We start from the raw sequence: 10,001 nt of genomic DNA on the forward strand, positions 1-10,001 counted from the left end.
GATGATGATGATGATGATGATGATGATGATGATGATGATGATGATGATTACCCGGGAGGAGACAGAGGGGATGATCCCTTTCTGGGGGCAGCTGCATTCACTGGCCCAACTCGCATTTCCAAGGAGTGTAGATAAGGACAAGGTGGGGAGGTAATATTAGGAACCCAGCATGGAGCCCATTGTGGGGCTTGCACTCATGTCCCTGAGATGAAGAAGACCTGCGCTGAGACCAGGAGTTGGAGGCTTCACGGACTGAGCTACCCTGGCACCTGTTGGGAATCTTGTTGAGATGGCTTTTGAGGGGCAGTCCTAACTGCCAGTAATACTACGTGCCTATGGATGATGGGGGAACATGGGTGGTACAAGGGGGTACCTGGACTGTCGCTGCATTCTTAGTGGGTCTTTGATAAGAGGTGTGCCACTTTCAGATCACAGGTCATCTGTAGGAGGTGATCACAGGATCGATTAGGGCAAGGGCTTCGTTGCTGTGGTGAGAGTCAGCTGATCAGAGTGGAGTGGCGACCCCACAGCCTGAAAAGGAGGTAGCCGTGGGGTACCCGAGACCAGTAGCCCTGGCAATAGTTCAAAGGTCCGCGGTACTCAAACTTCCAGCAGGAGGTACACTCAGTGCCCTGTGTGCTGTGGCCTTCCCAATGAGGAGACAACTGGGTCAACTCTCAGCCTGTGTCACAAGCCTAGCATACGGTGGTAACGTCTGCACCAGAAACAGAATGTTTTACTTTGTGCCCAGTCTACGATGGTGGTGTACATGTTGCCATGATCTGTGCAGTCAGTGAGCGTAATTCAGCCTGTAGCAAAGGCGGCAGTCTGGGTGGTGCAGGCTTGATCCGCAGCTTGCTTTCACTCTCACCATGCGCATCTACGTGAATAACCCAGATGATTCATTTAGTGGGTTTGGTTGATTTCCCCATTTCGTGGTGCTAAAGAGGAGGTCCTTAATCTACCAGTCTGTCTTTTTTCTCTAAGTTGGAGACCAAATAGTGAGCCGTAACAAGTCTTATCGGGGAGAGATAAGGTATAGGCCAGAGCAGCAGAGCAGTAGGAGTTACCTTGAATTCACTCCACCTAACGCAGCAGCCATGTCCATTCTTGGTTCTTCATAATTTGTGCTGAGGCAAAACAGCGAGCACAGCCAGCTGCGGCCATTCGGTTTCATTGTAACCAGGTCACCGGGTAAACTGGAGATTTGGAGAGGAAACAGGAATTCGGAGAGCCCCTCTGAATCCCACTGGGCCAGTGGCTTTGCTTTAGGCAACAGACGCCCAGAATGACAACAAACACTTCTTTGTGTAAAGTAGAGGTGGGACTTGGCCGACTAAGTCCTCGAGTCGGCCATTTCAGTTTGTTACATGAAACCTGTTGGGCTTTTCCTACATTGTTAGTCTTAAAAACTGAGTTCACCCACCCCGAAAGGAGAATATCAGGCCAGAGAGTCAGGAGAGCATCCTGGAATAATAAGTCTTCAGCGTTTGCAGGAGCCCAGGGACAAGATAATTGGTGCTTTTCAAAAGGATCCACCGGGTACGTGAGGTAGGGTAGGCTTGCCCATTGCTTGCCTTATCACAGAGACTTGTAACATAACGGCGTCATTAGGATTTGTGGACCCCAGAAGCACTTATTTGTGGGTTTCCCAAATGACAGAATCCCCACTGGCAGCATATTACACTTTATATCCGATGTATACATGTATTTGTAGAGTAATCTGAAGCATACATTCAGATTAGGGCAGCGCAGTAACAGTACGTTGAATAAGCCCATGGCTGATTGTCTCACTTCCTTGATCTGTGAAGTGTGCCCCAAATGCCATCAGTGGAACAGACTCAGATGGGGGCAGTGACTTCAGTAGCTGTTTCCAAACAGAGACGTAAAAGTTTGAGTCCCTCTGTTGTCCACGGTACACCAGCATGCTGGGATGCATGCGGATGGCCTTTGGCTTCCATTGGGGGGGGTGGGGAATCCTTACTCCCGACCCTAGCCATCCTCCTCCTTAAGGTGGCTAAAGTCAGGGTACACAGGAAGAAATCAGAGGACATGAAGAGGGAGAGGGTGGCCCCACATCAGTACACAAGACATGTTTCCACTTGCTTGTGAACAGCGTAGCCAGGCTGTTGATAACTTTGCTTTCACACGTTAGCTTTCACTTCTACATGAAGGCCAGACGGATGCCAGAACTTTTAAAAAGCCTATATCATCATCTCATTTCCCAGTTTCTCTCTCCTCTAGCTTTTCTCTCTCTCTCGCTTCCTTTTTCCTGATTGTTGTTCCATAACACCCAGCCGCTGACGTTAATACTTGTGGCTGGGACGTTTGTATCCAGAGCATCCTGGGAAGCTACCTCAGTCTTGGGACAGCTCTCCCCAAAGTAAAACAGAGGCAAACTTACGTACACGGTTCTCAGAGACCTGCCAGTAAGGTTGGCTGGGACCACGATCCTTTGAAAATAATGTCTGCGTTGTTCCCTCTGGCACTAAGAGTGTGGGCTGCTGCCTCCGTGGTCACTGTTGACGTAGGGTATAGGGAATGGTTGGTGGGAAGTTTAAAATCCCACAGTGCTCTGCCCTGCTGCAAGACAGCTGCTTTTTCATTCGCTCAGCCTTCCGTTTGGGTTATAGGTTTTATTTTGTGTTTGTGTTGTAAGTTTTGAGAAGGTCCCAGAGTTCTGCAGAAGTTGATTCTGGTGGATTCTGCCAGCATGTTACTTGCTGGAGGGACAGAGCCTTGGGGTTTTCTATTCTACCATTATGGTAGTCCTCCCCAACTCTTTGCCTCCTTTGATTCTAAATGGCATTGCTATTTTGCAAACAACTGTGAAAGGAGGGGGGGGGGCGGGGAAAGTGTGAAATGATGATGGGCTCACTGATTGTACCACATACGAAAAGTACACAGTATGTTTAGACATGAGCAATGTAGGATGGAACACTTTATTCTTACGCACTGCATAGTTCCCCTTCCTTCGTTACAATTGATTTAGCCCCTTCCATGGTCCTTTTAAAAAAGTTTTTTTCCCCCTCTTCATTCTTTCTAGCTTGTGAGTGGCACAATGGATGAATCTAGAATTTGCAGGCTAGGGGTGAAAGCAGATAGGTTGTGTGACTCTCAATCGAACGATACTCTTCAGCACCAAGACTCAAATTGTGCTGGCGCAAGTAGCAGGCATTCCTTGCAAGAGGATGAAGACAGTAACTTGATAAGAAAGAACAGGAACTTGGTGAACCCAGTGTACTGCACGCAAGAGTCAAGAATGGAGCCTCCTGGGCCAGATGGTGGAAAAGATCCTTCTGATGATCAGCAAGATTCACAGTGCAACAGGAACAAAGGAAGAACCTTAGGTAATAATTTCTGCTCAGTGCTTGGACATTTTCACATGCTACTCATTTTACCTAGCCTTTCTGCAGCACAGGTAATGACAGAACGTAGTCTGTTTTAAGTCTGTCTTAAGATGTGGTTAGGTGAAAACACACCTCTGTTTTCTTGGAACAGGTTGGCAGTTATAATCAGGATGAGAATATGACGAGGTAGGAAGCCTGGTCATAGGAATCACATTATTTCTCTGCGAATAATCAAGAATTGTTTTTGGGGGGAAAAAGTGTGTGGCCTTTGGGCAGAAGTGCTGTTGTTTTGCCCTGCATTTAACCCTTTAAATAAATGGAGAGTGGAGTGGAGTGGAGTGGAGTGGAGTGGAGTGGAGTGGAGTGGAGTGGAAATCTGACCAATAATTACTGCGAGAACTCTGTATCTGCTCAGTTTATTTAAAAGACTATTCACTAAAATTTGGAAACGGTAGATGTTTTCTGTGGCTTAGAAAGCAGGCTAACAAGAATGCTTTTCAGGGTGTGTTTTCTCCCTCCTGCTCTGTTAGTTTGACAGGTTAGGGCTTAGAATGTGGTATGTTACATTTGAGGAATAAAATCTAAAACGCCTCCTTGGCCTTACGGGTTGCTTCTCAATTTTTAAAATTCCTACTGTACGTAACGTTTACGTGGTTTGATTTGCATGAGTTCTGTACCTGACTACAACTTGGAATTTTTAAAAAATCCGCTTTTGAGCACGCTGTAGGACTTTAACATTACAGGAATGTGAGAAGGATTTAAAATTCCTCGCCAACAAGACAGCTATCTTCAGAACCCATCACTCCACCAATGTGTGTAAATTATAGCTTCAGGTTAAAATTGTTAAATAGCTTTAAATGGTTACAGTTTAAAACCTTCATAAAATTAGAGTTTACATGGACTGTTACTTCTTACACATTCGGTAATTGTATTCCCTCTGTATTTGTCCTTGAACAGACTGAGAAATGGTTTCACTACTAAAATTGTGTGTGCCATCATAGCGGAGTATTTTTTGAAGTCAGCCTGTTCCTCCTCCTCTTTCCCATGCATAGTTGTTTGTAAAATATTAGAGTTATTTAAATTAAGTTATTAAATTTAAGACAACGATTAAAGTTGTCTTCAGATTTTTAAAATGAAACGTCCTACATACAAGAGGGAACAATTCAGAAAAGAAAAAGGTACCTACCCGCAGGGTACAGAATGAAGCGTATCACTTACTTTGAAGCACCCTTTGCTTGCCCCCACTTACCTCAGCTGCCACTTCTCCCTGGCACCGTTATTCTTCTCTGTTTAAAAAAAAAAAAAAAAATTTTTTTTTTAATGTTTATTTATTTTTGACAGACAGAGAGAGAGAGAGAGAGAGAGAGAGAGAGAGAGAGAGCATGAGCAGGGGAGGGGCAGAGAGAGAGGGAGACACAGAATCCCAAGGAGGCTCCAGGCTCTGAGCTGTCAGCACAGAGCCCGACGCGGGGCTCGAACTCCCGGACCGCGAGATCATGACCTGAGCCGAAGTCAGACGCTCAACCGACTGAGCCACCCAGGCGCCCCTTCCCTGGCACAGTTATTAAAGTATCCTTATAAAACTCCCCAAGGAAAGAGCTGTTTTTTTTCACTTCTTTTTCTTGGCCCTAATCTTGATTAGCACCCAGAGTATCCTTGGTAAATCACCAGGAAACAGTCATAAGTCACATTGGTCACTGGAAAAGGTGTGTGTCCCTGTGGATTATGTGCGCTTTAGGTAGTCTTAAACTTCCTTGAATACTTGTACTTGGCTAGCAGAAAGCATTTGAAGACATTCCTACCCTTTGTAAAATGTCTTAATTTGGAACCAGTGGCTAAGTTAGAGTATTTACACTTTCATTCAGTGGTGTTCTCACAGTGTCACTGCCAAATAGCTGACCACGAGTAGTGTTAGTTGTTAAGTGAAGCGATGTGGGGCAGGGAGGAGGCTGACCCCTTCTAATTAAGAATTTGAAAATAGTTTCACTGATTTACTGGTGAGCCTATATCTAATGTCCCCTTAAATCATAATCTGGATAGCTGAACATAATTTTTATGTAGAATTGACTAATTTTATCCTTCTGGTACTTTTTTTTTTTTCTCCTTTCCTTTATGGACCATCAGGAAAAGAAGTGTTACTATTGATGCACGCCTTAAACACTCTTTCAACTCCAGAGGAGAAGCTGGCAGCTCTCTGTAAGACATATGCTGATCTTGTGAGTATTATAGGGTGCAAAGCCCGTATAAAATATAACGAAAGGTGCATGTGCCAGATAAGCTTTTGAGATATGATTTTGATATGGTTTTAAATGTAAAGTTGTTTTTCATTACAAAACTGAGGGTAAGAATCTAATTTCTTGAGACGTAGGTTGATTGTATGGCCTCATTTTATGGTATGCTTATATACAGCATTTTACTAGTTTCTGGGATGTGGAATAGCTTTCCTAAAACTCAGTCAGCTCTGGCATTCCTAGGTCAGCATTTCCATCATACGTTTAGATGCCTGACAGTTGTGAGGATATGATTTTCTATATGTAGATCAAGAAATTGTAGACATGAAACACGGTTAGATTCAAAAGTGTTTAACCATTTGACTGAAGTTGTGAGTTTTGTGAAGTAGTGTAGTAAAACAGTACTATTTCTCAGGAAAATATTTCCTTAGCATCCACTATATGCCAGGCACTGTGTTTTTATTTTTATTTATTTTTTTAATTATCTATTTTTTTTTTTGCATCTTCCAAAGAAACTGACTTGTATGAAGAGTTTGTTCTGGTCTGTGGCCCATGTTATTGCAAGTAGCATTCACCTTGGGTATATGGAAACATTCTCAACAAGGAAACCCTGCCATCATTTTAAAAGTGAAGAATGCAGGGGGGGGGGTGCACCTGGGTGGCTCAGTCGGTTGGGCGTCTGACTTCGGCTCAGGTCATGATCTCACGGTTCGTGGGTTCGAGCCCCGCGTCGGGCTCTGTGCTGACAGCTCAGAGCCTGGAGTCTGGTTCGGGTTCTATGTCTCCCCCTCTCTCTGTCCCTCCCATGCTCATGCTCTGTCTCTGTCTCTGTCTGTCTCTCAATAATACATACATGTTAAAAAAAAAAAAAAAAAGTGAAGAATGAGATAGGACATTTTGAAGAATCGTGGCAGGAATGTTTTAGAATTGTTGGTTCCAAGGTAAATGCGGAAATTCTCGTGGGTTGTGAAGTGTCTGTGTGAATTACCAGTGATGAATTTTGTCCATTCACATCTGTTTGAAAGCATCTGCTCCGTAGCATACACATTACTCTTTTCTGAATAACTGAGTCTAAGTATAGAGCTGGAACAGTTGTACTTACTACCGCTCCAGGTGGCACAAGTATACCCCACTTAGCGACCTGGCACCTTCTGAAAATTGTGGAGAATTTTCAGGAATGGCCTAGAGCGTCTCTGAATGGCCTACAAACGGTCCAGATGCAAAGATGGCAGCAATCAGAGTTGTTGGGGATTGCCACGTCAGGAAAGGCAAGAGCTACACATCTGCTCTGGGAAACAGCCAGATGGAAGCTTCTGCTTCTGCTTCTGGTCCTACAGAACTCCATATATTTGCGTATTTTAAAATGTGTTAACCTGGGGCTGTACTCCAACTAGTACAGATCTCAGTGCTCACTGAGATCCGCCTACATTGGGACCCCAACGGGCCTTGGCACACTGAACATGTGTGTCTATGAAGGGCAAAATAGGCCATTGACAATCCTGAAGGTTTGAGAGACAACCAAGACCTAGGGCATTGCTGAACTCCACGGTTCCTCTTACCCAAGGCATCCCCTCAAAACTGGGAGGGGTGACTGCTTCAACTGTTGCATAGAAACAGACACAGAGAGTCCAGAAAAATGAAGAAACAGTGGAATGTGTTCCAACAGAAACACCAAGATACAACCTCGGGAAAACCAACCAACCAACCAACCAACCAACCAAGCCTTAATGAAACAGAATAGGTAATTTTTCTGTTAAGTGTCCCAAGTGGTGGTCATGAAGGTGCTCACCAAACCTGAGAGAAGCATGGATGAGAACAGTGAGCACTTTAACAAAGAGATCGAAAATACAAAAGAAAAGAAAAAAGAAAAAAAGCCAAAGAGAAGTGGTCGAGCAGTGGAATACAATTAACTGAACTGAAAAATACACCAGAGAGTTTCAACAGCAGACCAAGTGAGGTAGAAGAAAGGGTCGGTAAACTTTGTAGCAAAAGCAGTGGAGCTCACCATCAGAGAGCAAAAAGAAAATGGGAAAAAAGTGAAGATAGCTAAAGGGACTTACAGGACAACATCAAGTGGAGAGCCAAGAGAGAAAGAGGAAGAAAATTTACTTAAAACAATAGCTGAAAACCTCCCTAACCCGGGGAAGGAAACAGACCTTGAGATTCAGGAAGCACACAGTTCCAAATATTATGAACCCAAAGACATCCACACTGAGACACACTGTACTTAAAACGTTAAAAGTTGAAGACAAAGATTATTATAAAGCAGCAAGGGAACAAAACCAAAACCAAAACCAAACCAACCCAATTTACATACAAGGGAACCAACCCTGTTAGCCTATCAGCAGGTATTTCAGCAGAAACTCTGCAGGCCAGAGTCAGTGACATGATATACTCAAAGTTCTGAAAGGAAACGAACAAAACACTTGTGACTAACTAAGAATACCCACCAGGCTAACGCTATTATTCAGAATTGAAGGACACGTAAAGAATATCCTGGAGACGTGAAATCTAAAACTGTAAAAGGAAGTCCTTCAAACTGGAAAGAAAGGACACCAATCAGCAATACAACGTGGAAGTATAAATCATACTGCTCACGGTGAAAGGCTATAAAGGCAGGGGCTTCATCACTTTAAACCTCGTTTGAAAGTTAAAAGGGAAAAGTGGTAAAACTAACCATGACTACAATAATCACGGAGAGAATACACACGATAGAAGGTTTTTCTTTGAATGTGCCATAACATCCCGAAACATGAGCAAAGAATTAAAATGTAGAGCTTTAGAATGCATCCTAACTTAAGTTGTTGCAACACAAAATAGACACACACACACGCACGCACGCACGATGTTACGCGGGAGCCTCTTGGTAATCACAAGACAAAAATCTGTGGTAGATAACCAAAAGACGTTGAGAAAGGAATGTAAGCATACCACTTAAGAAACTCATCAAACCCCAGAGAGCTGGAGAAGAAGAAAAGAAACAGAGTAACTACAAAACAGCCGGCAGCGAGTACAGACCTATCCATAACTACTCCAAGTGTAAAAGGACTAAACTGTTTAATCAAAAAAACATAGTGATTGAATGGACTTGGAAAACAACAGTCATCTCTATGCTGCCTGTGAGAGAATGACTTAAGATGGAAGGATGCACACAGAGCACAAGTGAAGGTACGGGAAAACACATCCCATGCTTATGAAAACCAAAACAAAGCTGGGGTACCTACGGTCACATCAGACAAAATAACCTTACAAATAAAAACTGTGTAAGAACAAAGAAGGGCGTATCATAATGAAAAATCCGTCAGTCCAGCAAAGGACATAACATGTTTGTGTATCTATGGACCCAACATAGGAGCGCCCACATACAGAACACAAACATTAACAGACCTGAAGGGAGAAATAGATAAGTATACAATGACAGTAGGGGGCTTTCATACCCTATTTACATCGATGGACCAATCATCCAGACAGAAAATCAGTAAGGGAATATTGACCTTAAACAACACAATAGAACAGGCAGACTTAAAAGCTATATACAGAACATTCCATCCCAAAGCAGCAGAACACACCTTCTTTCAAGTGCTCAAGGAACGTTCTCCAGAATAGATCCCATTAGGCCACAGCCTTGCCAATATTTGTTGTTTTCTGTTTGTTTAATAAGAGCCATCGTAATGGTGTGAGATGGTGTCTTACTCTGTGGTTTTGTTTGCTTTCTGTAATGATTAGTGATAGTGTGCATCTCTTATGTGCTTATTGGCGATGTGTTGGTCAGCTCTGGAGACATGTCGATTCAGGTCTTTTGCCCATCTTTAAATTGGGTTGTTATTTTGTTCTTGTGCTTTAGGAACTGCCTATAAGTTGTGGATGTTAATATCTTATGATACGTAATTTCACCATACTTTCTTCTGTTCTATCACTTGCCTTTTCACTCCCTTAATGGTATTCTCTGATGCACAACATATTCAATTTTCATGAAGTCAAGCTAATTTTTTTTTTTTCCCTTCTGTGCTTTTGGTGTCAGTCCAAGAATCCCTGGCAAATGCAATGGCATGAAGCATTTCCCCAAGTTTTCTTCTAAGACATTTACAGGTTTAGGTCTGACATGTAAATCGGGATCCATTTTTTTTCCCCCCAAGAGATATTTGGGATATAGGTTTTAAGATTTTTCCAAATACTTGCCTTGGTTTTCTTTTTCTTTTCTTCTCTTGGCTTGGCTTGGCTTGGCTTGGCTTGGCTTGGCTTGGCTTGGCTTTTCTTCTCTTTTCTCTTCTTTTTTTTTCTGTTCTTCTTTCATTTTTTTCTTTTCTCTCTCTCCTTCCTTCCTTCCTTCCTTCCTTCCTTCCTTCCTTCCTTCCTTCCTTCCTTCCTTCCTTCCTTCCTTCCTCCCTTCCTCCCTTCCTCCCTCCCTCCCTCCCTCCCT

At 43.3% G+C, this 10,001-nt stretch overlaps 2 long non-coding RNA genes across 3 annotated transcripts in view; one reads left to right on the forward strand and one right to left on the reverse strand.

Annotated features, from left to right (window-relative positions):
- Positions 1-7,838, reverse strand: part of LOC121021297 (uncharacterized) — a 13,925-nt gene extending 6,087 nt beyond the window's left edge. The window contains exons 1-2 of the long non-coding RNA XR_005786491.1: positions 7,720-7,838; positions 6,979-6,982 (exon numbers count right to left, since the gene is read on the reverse strand). This is a non-coding gene — a long non-coding RNA (uncharacterized LOC121021297). The remainder of the gene's footprint in view (positions 1-6,978; positions 6,983-7,719) is intronic.
- The window catches only part of LOC121021296 (uncharacterized), a 25,434-nt gene extending 16,572 nt beyond the window's left edge, over positions 1-8,862 (forward strand). Inside the window, exons 2-4 of one of the 2 annotated variants that reach the window (XR_005786489.1) lie at positions 3,047-3,350; positions 5,475-5,566; positions 8,543-8,862. This is a non-coding gene — a long non-coding RNA (uncharacterized LOC121021296). Of the gene's footprint in view, positions 1-3,046; positions 3,351-5,474; positions 5,567-6,093; positions 6,114-8,542 lie in introns of those variants that run through there. The other variant, XR_005786490.1, reaches the window with a different exon arrangement.
- The last annotated feature ends 1,139 nt before the right edge of the window (positions 8,863-10,001 follow it).

The sequence above is a fragment of the Herpailurus yagouaroundi genome, unplaced genomic scaffold (assembly GCF_014898765.1).
Source record: "Herpailurus yagouaroundi ecotype Mexico unplaced genomic scaffold, PumYag 291, whole genome shotgun sequence".
Lineage (NCBI taxonomy): Eukaryota > Metazoa > Chordata > Mammalia > Carnivora > Felidae > Herpailurus > Herpailurus yagouaroundi.